Source organism: Ptiloglossa arizonensis, chromosome 7, assembly GCF_051014685.1.
Source record: "Ptiloglossa arizonensis isolate GNS036 chromosome 7, iyPtiAriz1_principal, whole genome shotgun sequence".
NCBI lineage: Eukaryota > Metazoa > Arthropoda > Insecta > Hymenoptera > Colletidae > Ptiloglossa > Ptiloglossa arizonensis.
In genome coordinates this window covers 2,379,252-2,389,426 of record NC_135054.1, presented here as the reverse complement: position 1 = coordinate 2,389,426, position 10,175 = coordinate 2,379,252, and the positions used below count along the sequence as shown (strand labels likewise).

The 10,175-nt window shown below is 32.2% G+C and overlaps 1 protein-coding gene across 1 annotated transcript in view; it reads left to right on the top strand.

Moving 5' to 3' along the window:
- The first annotated feature begins 9,148 nt into the window (after positions 1 to 9,148).
- Positions 9,149 to 10,175, top strand: part of Brat (tripartite motif-containing protein brain tumor) — a 137,603-nt gene continuing 136,576 nt past the window's right edge. Inside the window, exon 1 of the mRNA XM_076316556.1 lies at positions 9,149 to 9,504. The gene's annotated coding sequence lies outside the window, so the exon portion shown is untranslated. The remainder of the gene's footprint in view (positions 9,505 to 10,175) is intronic.

Below are 10,175 nucleotides of genomic sequence, written 5' to 3'. Positions count from 1 at the left end.
CCGAATGTACGTATAATATACCAAAGTGAAATAAAAAGCTGCAGTCAATGCAGAGACGCAAAGTGCTGCAATATAGAACAAACGTAATAACGATCGATGTAGGAAAATAACTGATGATTGTGGTAACTACTCTTCATCAAGTTCTCTTATAGTTAAATAAGTAGAGTAGAAAATAAGGAAGCGTGTAGATATTGGGAAAATGTCTAAATGTAAAGTATATAAGACACAAGTTAATAGGCGTACATATATGTACATTCTTTGGACTCAGAATAAAACATTTATAGAGGATATAGGAAGAATACATACAAATAATACGGTTGCATAAACTCGTTCACAATTTCATACTACTGTTTCGCATATTCGCAATATTCTTTTTCCCCACGAATTCTTATAATTTGTGTTTCAATTTCCATATTAATTTGAACATTTTCATTTATAAGTACTTTATTAAAAATAGCGAAACTAAGCGGAGCAAATTATTTTTAGCTTTAAGTTACATATTCCTTTGTCTTCAATAAACAACAAATTTAATTGCGTATATATTCAATTCTTATTCGTTTATGTTTTTCATGTTTTTACCTTGCGTTTCATCCGAGACATTCGAAACAATAAATAAAAAGAATAAAATGAAAATATAATATAAAAATAAAAGAATATATGAAAATAAAGAAAAGATGAATAAGAATAGAAAAATAAAGGGAAAAAATTTTATCTCGTATGAGATTGGAACTTCAGACACTTCAGGTATGAATCTACATACTGTTCACCTCCTCCGTTGCAGCTGTAACTATATATTTAAGAAATAACATATATGACGAAATTAAAAGAATTAAAGGTTAAATATTTTTATGAATAATAAGCATTGGCAAAAAAACTCGGATACGTATCCACTTATTTTTCCTCTAGAATCGTCAGAAAAAGTTTGAAAAAAATTCACAATCCCACAGGTACAACCACTTTCTCTAAAACCTCTTGAATAATACTTGACTTATTTATCTTAGGGGCATTTGCTCGGGACAATACAGCTGATATAAAATTTACCTCGTACTCTTAAATCTATAAATATGGTTACAAAATCATTGTACTGTGTATAGTAGTGCCCGGCTATATATGAAAAATTCGAATCGAACATTTGTATATAGTCAAGGTTCGTCCCGAATTTTTATCTCGAGTTGTATTATTCCAAGCATTTGGTCGTCGAACAAATTGAAACCTTTTATATTTCTCATTCTGTCTTCGTGAGAATATCATGAATGGATCGATGAGATTCTCCCGATGAAAATAGGACCAAACACAACTCGTGTTCGAATTATTTTTACTTTCGTATTAATTAAGTTATTTTTTTAATTTTTTAAATACGTATTATATAATATATAATATTTCAAAATAAACCGAACATGGTCGTGTTTAGACTTATTTTTTACGGGAAAATAATCTCAACAATTCATTGATAATATTTTCAATATATAATATCAAATATAAATACTTTAGTTTTCATTTGTGAATGACACTTTATCGTGTTGGTGTATCTTATCGCTTTTCCCAGGACATCTGGCTGCTCGAGTCGAAAAGTCGCTCTAGTTGAAAAAACATAAATAACTGTGGGGATAATTTCCTCGTTTATATTCGAGTAAAATGTTCACATATAACGAAGCACTACTGTATAGGTGTAGTTTTACAATTTTCCTTCGAAATTTTCTTACTCATTCTGTAACGTAAATGTCGTATAATGATTTTTTCTGTTTTACTATCAATACGAGAATAAAAAATTTATGCTTTGCGTTTCAGCGGTTTGGAAGAAAACTTTGTTCCATACGTTGCACAGTATTTGTCCGGAAAAGCCCGCCTCGACTACCGTAAAATTTACTCAATCTTCAAACTGCTATAACTCCGTTAAACATCGTTCGATTTTAATGAACAAAACACTATTTTAAAGCTTAAACTTTCTACTTCTCAGCGCATTAAACGATTATTGTGAAAATTTATGTTTGGAACTCGAAATCCGTTGTTAAAGATAAGTGTATTAAACAGTACTTATCAAAAACATTTTCTTGATGTTTTTGACTTGCTACGGGTCGTAAATAATATTTATTACAAAAATACACACACACGTATACGTATGTATATGTATATGTATATGTATATGGATATGGATATGTATATGTATATGTATATGTATATGTATATGTATATGTATATGTATATGTATATGTATATGTATATGTATATGTATATGTATATGTATATGTATATGTATATGTATATGTAATAATACAGATTATAGTTTATGATATACATACTTTTTTGAAACATGTTATTAAATATTAATAACATATAACAGAATTATCTCCTGTCAGAAAATGTTTCTTAAGATTCGTCTTTGTCTTGGTCCTCGTCCTGCTCCTCATCTTCGTCTTCGCTTTCATTTTGTGTTATTATGATTTTAGGAGGAAGAAATGAATTTATTGTCTCTTTGAGAAACGGCAGAATTTTCTTCTTTGAATGTGCCCCTAAACTTATTAGAAACGAATCGGAAGTTGATAAAAGTGTATTTATTATACCTTCGTAACATGTTTGCCTAAATAACTTCCTTGCACAATTCTCTCTGTATGAGAGAAAATATTTATTTCTGGCCCCTGATACTTTTCTTTCTTAGTTTTTCTTTTTCACTTAGTCATTGGTAATTTATAGGAAAAGTATAATAAATTTTTCAATAAATTATAACATGACAATAAAAGCAAAAACTACAAACGTCGAGCACGACGAAAACACGTCTAAATTGGGCTCGATAAGGGATGCTGCATGAAAGTATAATATTTCGTGTATTCTCCTTTTTTCTAAAGTTTCACAATACCCAGAATATGTTTATTAACTGAACCTCAAAATAAAAAAAATAAAGATACTAAATTATATGTGTTATAGAAATTTGGTAAAGCGATATTGCTATAGGGAAATTTCTACACAAATTGGTGTTTATAAACAACCGATACCAATTGGTATTAATTACATGTAGCTACAGCACTGCTGAGTCCAGAGAATCGAGCGATGCCTCGCATGGCGGTAAAACACTATGCACAAGTTCCGGACAGATATTTTATCGGCCTGTATAAATTGAAAACCGTTTCGATACTTCTGCCGAGTGTTTTCTTCTTCAAAAATGTCTACAGAATCTGATCCTGTTTCCAGTTTCCCTCCTAGATAAAGAACTTTTCGTAAATATGCAAAAATAATTTACAAGAACTGTATACATCGACACTTTTTTAAACTTTGATGGTCATTCGTAACTATTTAGGACCAACAAAATTATTACAAGAATGTGTGTTATTCGAAAACTGAGGGCGATAGAGCAATTCTGCTTCCGGATTCGTGTTTAGGACCATAAATACAATAGTATAAGATTCATCCAATAGATGTTGCAAATCAAAATTCTTGTTACACTGTATTATCGGAGCATGTAATTGTTATATAGGAAATATGTTAGGTTATTAACGGGAAAAGTATCACAAAAGCGATTCAACCATTTGTCGTCTAATATCATGTTGGTAAAATGAACATAAAATATGTAATTAAATAAGCAAAGTGTGAGTAATCAAAATGATAGGTATACTAGACGCCCGAAAAGAATGCCGCTGGGTTTCAGTAAAGCACTTCGCCTTTACGTCTTGATTGGTGGTAGAACTGGAAACTTTCTGCACACGCGGAAATAATTATCTATTGGATCCAAGTGGTATTTTGCTCATGCACCAACGGTCATATTACCTTTTAGGCAGACCATATACCGTGCAATTGAGATATTGAAAGTTATAATATTTTATTTTCTCTCCCGTTTGTAACGTTGGTATTTTTTGTATCGTGTCACATCTTCTATGAGTACGCGATATGTGTATAGGATGAGTTTGACAGCTGAATACGAATTACTTTGAAAGTAACTATTGAACACTAGTTGTGCTCAAATAGATACTTTTAAAATAATTCGTTCAAAAAGGAACGTACCAATGGTTTTTCATTTCTTTCTGTACATGACTCAAACCTTTCACTGATGCGTCACTTGAGACTGATTTCACTCGCATACTCTGCTTAAAAAATTTTAAATATTTAATGGTGATTTTCCTTTTAATGAAAAATTAATGTACATACATACAAATATGAGTTAGTGTTTTTGTGTTTTAAAATAATAAGACAAAAAGTTCGTTTTCTTAATTTTTAATTAATATCGCTATACCAACCAAGCGAATATGTTGTGACTAATTAATATTTATTAATATTAATATAAAATATTTTACACTTAATAAAATAGTTTATAAAATTTATTATATTACATAAAGTTCACAGCAATTGCTTCTTCATTAAAAAAAAACTCCAAAGTTTGTAATTAAAACAACCTCGAACTTGTATACAAAATTTCTATCTTTTTTGTTTATATTTTTTGAAATTATTAAAAATTTTCAAAAAATTCTACCGTCTATGCCTAATATATGTTACATTAGGTAACGTTATAATATATGCAATAGGTATATGCAGAATTTCGAAATAATCGTTTGATTGGGTCTCGAGATATCTTTATTTTCTAAACGAAATAAAGATTTCATTTTTTTCTGAAACGAAAAATCGTTCAAAGTTTCCAAACGCAATTTTTCATGTTTTCTTCACTTACCAGCAATCAGATATTCCTGTTTCGTACATATGGCTCCCTGCTTCGATTTCAGCCTCTTGCAATGTCGATCGAAGGGATTTACGGGCAATTCGATCTCCTTTGGAGTTCTCAAACGTTTATTAGCTATTTGTATCCTCTCTTCGTTGAGTGTGTCGCATATTGCAGCAGCTATTGACCATATTGTTACGTTCATATTGATCACAATTAATAGTATATTAGAAAAACCTATGTTGAAAATACTGGCAGTAATAGAAGCAGCAATTTTTACATTTGCAATGCTGCTAAACAAATTTTTTGGAACGAAACCCCATACCATATTGTTCAAACTCTTGGTTTGATTTTGTTCCTCATAAATAGAAGTAATTGCCATCAACACACTTGTAAAAAGCTTTTTCAGTTTTAATTTTGTGCGGATTCTGTGGACGCTTCCTTTTTCATGGTCTGCTTACTCCCAAAAGAATTTGTTTTAAAGGTTGTAACTTCCCCTTGAACGCTTCAAACTACTATTTAATAACAAAAAATTCGATCTTTTTAAAATTTCGAAATGTTCTAACCTCTTAAAAAGCCCCGTACCTATTTTTAGTTACTTCTTCACTTTATAAAACAACAATTTTATAACATAATTTTAGAACTACGTGTATTATTCTTGTAATAAATTTAAGTTAGAAACTACATCAACAGAATTGAAATGTGCCGTAAAATTTAGTTTCTTGAGAAATATAATTTTTAAAGTATATTGTCTTCTGTAACGGTCAACACTAGACAACTTTTAATTATATTAAAATAGAAATAACGGGCCTCGCAATCTCTTGGGGCAGTAGTATTCGCAAACTTAAACAAAATTTATTCGAATACAATATTATTGGTCATTTTCGAATAATATTTCTTTTATTTGTAAACTTCAAGAAAATTTCAGACTTTAAGGTATTTGAATAAAATTAAATTCTGCAATTTACACGTAAATACTATATAAGTATGACAAAGCACGTATCTACCGCAAATTCCCACGCGTGCAAATTTACGTAAAAGAAATTGATACAGTTTACTTTTATCTCAAGAAATTTTTACTCGAATAATTTATTCATTACTTAGGAATTCAAGTTTGTTACTTTTAAATTTTATTCCTTATACGGACAAAATGATGCCTAACACTATCTTTTAACCTTTATTTTGTTCTCAATAACATTTTCGCTATTTTTGAGATTTAGAATTTGTATGCTTCTTAGACTTGGCACGATTTAATAGTTATTTATAGAAGCACGAACTAATGAGCATTCCCAACAAAAATTTCGAAAAAATTGCTCGTAAGATCTATTTTCAACTTAATAAATTAAGTATTCTATCATAATTGTAATTATTCTACGTATAACTTAACCTTGTAAATAATTCCAAAAGAGTAACTAGTGGATTTATCTATTTTCGTTCAAAAAGAAACTGTGGCTTGACCTATTTTCTAGACTAATTTTGCATGTTTTAGTGTATTTAACCAAATTTTCTTTTTCGTAAGAATATATATATATATATATATATATAAAGAAATTTTACAAGAATTTTCATGATAGAATACTATTATGAACAAAATTGATAAAATGTCAGATGTTCGTACAATAAAATTGATGTTTAAATAAATTCAAATATAACATTAGGTTTTATTTTTATATTTCGTTTATAAATATATATTTTCCATTTCTCAATTACGAAAAATACGTTAAATAGCAAATGATAAAAACATAAATTGAATTTTTGGCTTGTCAATGAATGTGTTACATTTGAAATTATCAAATAATTGAAGTATATGATTTAAATATTAAATAATTGTAAAGAAAATATACATTAAGAGAAAAAATTTAATTTATTTTATAAAAATACATGTATTCCGTAAGTATTATTTCCATAGACAATATTATTTCGTGGTTCAAAATTTTGTTAAAATATGCTATTGTAAAATGTTATACGGATATTTTGTATCGTAAAAATTGCGATATGTTACGGAAAATAACAGGTCCCTATGAAAAATGAAAAAGGAAAAGGAACAATTGCACGTTAAAAAAATACCTCGATGCACTCTTTGGTAACCGATTTTTCTTACGAACGTTAAAACCGAATTATTTGTTAGAATTTCGAGCTATTCTGTTTTGTCTTTTGTCGAAACACCCCTTTTAATGTAACTTTGCGTGAATGTTTTCATAACTCTCAGGCATTTCGATCCTATTAATTCACCTTGACTTATTCTCGGTTTGGCTATATGCATACTGGACTGTGAGTAAATTCCGTATTCAAGTTCAAAACCGCGAAAACCAGTTTTTCTTTATATAGGTTTCTTAGTATGCACTGACAAAAATTGCCATGATATTGCAGTTATAGAGAGCAAGGAGGAAATAGAACGTAAAACGAAGCGATGATATACTTGTATAAAACAACTTTAAACTTTTCTCGCGAAAAAATTGTGGGTTTGAAAGTTATTGTATAGCAACTGAGCTATATTTGGTAAGTGTGTAGAATCTATTAGAATTCATTATATTAGAGAATATCAGCGAACCGAGTGAAAAAAATCTTCAGAAAAAATATAATACTGCATTTTAGATCCTTCCAATAAGATTGTAAGAAAGAGAAAGAATTATCCATTGATTCATGCATGCGTCGTATTGTAGGTTCTGGTATAAATATTTTTCTGGTAATTGGATACTATTTTATGACATTTGTATACTTCATTCATAAAAGCCTGCAGTATCACTGTTCAATGATTCACGAATTACACGTGTTCATACATACTTACCATGAAGAATATTAGGGATTTATCACCTATGCTCCAATAGAAAAGGTTTTTTTTTCAGAAATAATTTTTGTCTATTATTATAAAAGTTTATTTACTTTTTACGCATTCTTATCAAAATTTTTTCGTTTCATTGAACTCCAATAACTTATTCTCCCTTTATTGTTTGTTTATTTTGACATAGACTTGAACCAGATCAATTTTTTAAAACTTACAGTCGAATGTTAAATAACATTTAACATTTTACGGTTGAAATTATATAAATGCAATTTATAATATTTAGTAGATTGCATAAAAGCGACGGATAGTATTTAAGTCATCCAATGATTAGATTTGAGGCGATTTCTTTGCGTTCGTACATCCGTTATGATGGGCACCAATTGGTGGTTAGATGATGTACGTGTGCAGAATATTAGTGGGGTGTGGGGGATGTCGATGGTATCCTGAAGCGAAGGGTGAACCGAGGGGAACAGTAACCCCGGTGGTGGTTGCTTTCGTTCGCCTCCCACCAAGTTCGTCGCGACGAGGAGGGATAGCCGCCACTGCCGTCGCCATCGCCGTTACCAGCAACACCATCACCACCACCAGCAACACCACCACCATTATCATCACCATCATCACCATCATCACCATCATCACCATCGCACCATCACCACCACTACAACCCCATCACCATCGCTATCACCATCACCACCACCACCACCACCACTACCACTACAACCCCATCACCATCACCATCACCATCAATATCAATATCAACATCAACATCACGATCACTGTCAGCAACACCACCACTATACTACGACCATCATCGTCATCGCCACCGACGTTGGGATGCCATGTGTGAATTCACCTTCCATCGTCGCCACCGTCTCAGTTACCAACAAACCGCGAGATCGTTCACATCGGGAACTTTGTGAAGTGAGTGAAGCTAGAGAGAAAGAGAGAGAGAAATGGGAAGGAGAAGGATCGTGAGTGAATAAGGGAGAGAGTAAACTGTTGTGTATGTACGAGAAGGAGGAGAGGACAGACGTAAAAGTGGAAGAGCGCGTTAAAGTGAGAGTAAGAGAGAGCAAGCACGTTACAAGCTATACCACACAGTCTCGCTTGAACAAAGAAAGGCTCCCTCAGCCGAGGGTCGATTCCGATCGACGAACCGTTGGTCCCCCTTCGTTAGCTTCGCCGCGCCTCGTGCGGCACGAGTGTGTACGACACGGTTAGTCACGTAGCAGCGGCCGAGCCGTACGGAACAAAGAACGGAAGGATCGGAAAGAGAGCGGCAAAGAGAACGAAAGGAAGCGTGTGTCTGTGAACCGGCTCGCCGGTAAAGACAGGAAAGAAGTGTGCTGAACAGTAATATCGGGCTTTTCATGGAATTTTATTCGCACAAGCTCGTCGAAAGCCGTTGATCAATACAGTCTTATCTTTAAACGCGAAGAAATTTTCTCATTCCTATCAAAATTTTCCACCGGAATCGGCTCGGCTTGTGTAAAATAAATTCGATATCGTCTTCGCGTATTGTGTCGTTCAAATTTGTTGTGTATACACGTTCTCCGACGTTGTTAAATACCGAAGAAGCGCTTCTTACATGTGTGTGCTTTCTAAGGTGCTTTTGTTCTCCTGTTCGTGTCATCCTGTGGATTGAGACAAGTTTTAAAGAGTGCCGGACATAAGTCGGATTTTTGATTGGCAATTTTATTCATACATTCGTGTGCGCGTGACGTGCCGGCAACCTAACCTAATGATCGTTTTCTAAGGAGTAAACGCGCAATAACCAACAGCAATTATTGCGCGTATGCATTAACAAATCCATTTTTACGCGTGTGTTGCTTTAAAGTGCTAGTGAACATCCAAAGTACAGAAAAATATAATCCAAATAAAGACAAAAGTGAATAGAAGGTACGATTTCTAATAGGTGACTCGTGTCCGAAACGACGTCTTTGTTTTCATTCCACGGTACGATTTGTGTGACATGTGCCAGAGAAACACGGTGCAAGTTTAAAAAGTAGAAGATTTTTTGGCCAAAAAAAGCAGTGTTCTTTCGTTCGACTACCTACGGATTATCCTCGTATTTACGGTGAGTATACATTTTTCTGTTACCTGTAAGGAGTTTGGTAACATTGCTCCGTTGGAGACTATATTAAAAGAAAAAGGCGGCAAATATATTGTGCATATTGTTCGTCACAAAATAAGTTGCGCCTTTCTCAATGCGTATTTTGAGGTCCTACAATTTATTTTTCACTTTTACATTGATCACTCTCGAATGAAATATAAAATGACGAAGGCTTTGAACATTCCAGAATAATCTTGCTACAGTATGCGATTATTCAAGAAAGTAGTAACTTATCTCAGAGGGTAGGCGGTAGAAGTGGTTCTGTTTATTATTCTTACATTTCATAGATCAATGACGAAAGTTATAATTTTCGCACGAACAATACGTATCGCTTGATGATAATGACTGACGATAATGAACGCTAGAAAATAATACTGTTATATAATAACACTATTATTAAAATAATATTGTTAATTATTCGTGACACAGCATTTACATTCTACTAATTTTCCTAAATATTATTTACAATATTAACGCTTCACAATTAAAGATTTTTCAAATCAACTATTCAACACCATTATAGATGTATATTGACATGTAATTCGACATTTACATTCTACTAATTTTCCTAAATATTATTTACAATATTAACGCTTCACAATTAAAGATTTTTCAAATCAACTATTCAACACCAT